Source organism: Nelumbo nucifera, chromosome 2 (assembly GCF_055504915.1).
Source record: "Nelumbo nucifera cultivar China Antique chromosome 2, China Antique-T2T, whole genome shotgun sequence".
Taxonomy (NCBI): domain Eukaryota; kingdom Viridiplantae; phylum Streptophyta; class Magnoliopsida; order Proteales; family Nelumbonaceae; genus Nelumbo; species Nelumbo nucifera.
In genome coordinates, this window is record NC_142650.1 from 73431000 (window position 1) to 73434710 (window position 3711).

The window sequence follows — 3711 nt, forward strand, 5'->3', positions numbered from 1 at the left end:
TATGATATCCACGTCCGCCGCATGGAGAAAACCCTTGTGCCTAAACTATACTGCATCGGGATATGTCTATCACACAAGGACATAACTATGTGTGATTTTGCCTAACAAAAAGACTAGCCTACAATTTTATTTTATAAAAATGCAGAAACACACCATACCTTCAAATAATCTTCCAAAAGTCATCCCCAACAATGGTTATTTCGTTTACTGGACCCCAACCTAAACCGGTATAAGTAGACAATTTATGGAATATCTTCCATTCATTCTTTACTGCATCTCAATGATTCTTCATTTGTTTCTGGGTATAGTTTTTTTTCTGTTATCCTATTGAACTCCTGAATTACAATTAGCCATCCTTGCCTATCCATGGTAGTATTGGTTTGGTGGTCGGTCATGAATTGTTGCAAACATAAGTCCACCCAAATTTTGTGTAGTTTGGGAGTCCATGTAGCCTAGGAGCTCCCCCCCATTTTTCCCTTGACTACTATCCATAACCTACAAATTATAATTATAGTAGTAGTAGTAGTAATAGTAATGATGATGATGATGATGATGATGACGACTTCAATTTATATATATGCATTATGCAATAGGCAAAAAATAATGGAAGAACATCACAAGTATGCAATGAAATGGAAGGACATCACAAATATGCAATAAGAATTGTAAAACAATATGATAGAACCAATTATTCTTATTAATAATAAAAAAAATATGAATCAAAATTCAGATTAGGCAATAAAAAATTGGAAGAACATCACAAGTATGCAATAATAATTATAAAAAAAATATGATAGCACCAATTATTCATATTAATAATAAAAAAATATGAATCAAAATTCGAATTAAGACAATAAAGAAATGGAAGAGCATCACAAATATGCAATAAGAATTATAAAAAAATAAGATAACACCAATTGTTCATGTTAATAACAAAAAATGAATCAAAATTTGGATTAAGCAAAAAAAAATGTACTAACATCATACAAGTATACAATAAAATGGAAGAGCATCACAAATGTGCAATAAAAATTAAAATATATATATATATATATATATATCACCAATTATTCATATGTATAATCAAAAAATAAAAAAAAAAACAAATTATGCAAAATAAATATCAAAATTTCAGCAAGTACATATTATTTGTATACAAAAAACAATAAAAAAAGTAGTAGTTATTCATACACACCATTACACAACCAAATACACATAAAATAATCATATCATTTTCAATTTTTATCTCTGAAAATAAAAAAAAAAAACGTTTTTCAGCAATATATTGCACAAAAAAATCTAAATAAACCAAAAATGGTGGAAGGTATACACGATTGGGATGACTTACCTTTGGTTGCGAACACAATGAATTCTCGGTCCCTAAAACCAGATCTAAGAAAAAAACGCCAAGCCAACATAGTGTTCTCGTCGGCTGGTTTTTTCCATTTCAGTGGTTGTCGATCACGCTCAAGCCAAGTGATGTCGTTGTTGATATGTGTTTGTGTAAGTGAAGGAGAAGGATTTTCTCCATTGTGGGGGCATTTTGGGTATTATAAAAAATATTCAAGGACTAGATTGTCCCATAAATGCTTATTTATCAAACAGGAATAAGTGCTTATTTTCCACTTAATGTGTGATCTCAACACTTTTTTTAAGTACTTATTGAAGTAAGTACTTAAAAGAAGTAAAATCAAACAAGGCCTTAATAAGGTTGGTTGGCCATTTAGTGATAGTCTAGTTATGTCAATTACTTAAATGCTTGTGACAATTTCTATTAACGGTCATTAACAATGATCTACAAAAGGTGAGTGCTTTTTGGACAATAAAAACTCATTAACAAGTGACTCTTTAGAGGTTTTGAAAAGTGATGGTCCATTTAAGAGGAATGCCTATAAGTCATAGTGACTTTAGATGATATCCTTTTTTTTCTTCTGGATAGATTGGAAGAAAATTAGGAGGCACTTGTAATTTTTTGTTTTTTCTTTACAATTAAAAAAAAGACCATTCCCAAGCCTTGTAAAAACATAAGAAATTAAACTCTTAATCTCTAAGGCTATTATTTTGTATGCTTTTTGCATACAAAATAATACAAAATATAAAGTTTTGCACACTACATATTTGTATTTGTAGTCCTTCCAAATTGAGCCATATTCTGCATTTGTTTGTGATAAAAACATTAAAGCAAGGTAATAATATATCTCGATTCAACTTCGCAAATGTTTGTTTGAGATGGAAATATGCATTGTAAATTGATTAAAATCTACAATTATACCGACATTTTCATCGACAATAGGTACAAAAATCAAAGTAAACTTGCTTGCATTGATGGTTGAAGTAAACTAGTTACCTATTTGGTCTCATTAATCTTAAACCATCCTACACTTCTTACCAGTGCAATTGAGTCTTGGTTCTTTGATTCTAGTCCTTCTAAAGGATATAGTGATAGTAGTGATGCATCTTTATATGACTTTGGAATACAATATGTTACTCAAAAGAGATCAACTCTTAAATGAGTTCAAAGATTATTATTGCAATTTCATGAATTAGACCCTATATAACCACCTCAATCCTAATTATCAACCTCCACATAATTCCATATGGTAATAGTGCTAGATATGTTATTAAATGATTATATCATTTTATTATCTTCTTAATAATTTTATTTATATACATTATATGCTCATTCTTAATATAGGTGACACTCTAGTTTCAAGAACCAAAATACTAGGATGATGTGAGCAGACCAACTCCTTCACATTTCTTCTAAGACTTGGGCCTCTAGCGTTCCAACCAGTGATTTAAAAGGTGCGCCTAGGCGCATTTTGGGGCATGCACCTCGCCTAGGTCCTAGGTGCACCTCTTTCAAAAGGCACGCACTTGGTGCGCCTTGCGCCTCAGCCCAGGCATGCGCATTTTTAAAATTTTGCTCTTTTTGCTTTTTTTTTAGTCTAATGGCTGGGTCGGGGGCTCCGCCCCTAAACCCCCGATCACGCCCCTCGAGGCAAGCCCGAACAAGTCTCTGTTAGGGTTTGAAATTCTTATTTCTCACAAAAAATAATTTTACAACTTTCACTGCCTTCTAAGAAGATATTTTATTGCAATGAATGAATGAACAACATCAACAAATAAGAGGTTCTCGGAGCTTTGGTGAGCGAGCGAAGCGAACAAACACCCTATTTGCTGATATTGTTCATTCATTCGTTGCAATAAAATATCTTCTTAGAAGGCAATGAAAGTTGTAAAATCATTATTTTTTATGTGAAAAATAAGAATTTCAAATCCTAACATAGACTTATTCGGGCTTGCCTCGAGGGGCATGGTACAAAGACGACTCATAGAATCAAGAATGCAATATATTTTACATCATATTAGCCACTTGAAGCAATGCAATTAAGAAAAAAAAAAGTGGGGGTTTTACATGCTTGAAAATGCTTTATATGTTTGCTGTTATTTTTAAATTTTCATTTGAATACACTTTACATGTTATGTTTATGTATTTTAATTTTAGATAATAGGTTTTTTAAATCATTTATTTTAAAATTTAAGTTTATATTTTTATTAACATTATGTTTAATATTTTTTTTTAACTTTTTGGCATTTTTGGAATTTTTTGACATTTTTTTAGCTTTTTTTTTGTAATTTTGTGCCTTTCTTGAAAAGATGCGCACCTCGCGCCTCAGGCGCAAATTGGCCCTTGCACTTTTAAAACAC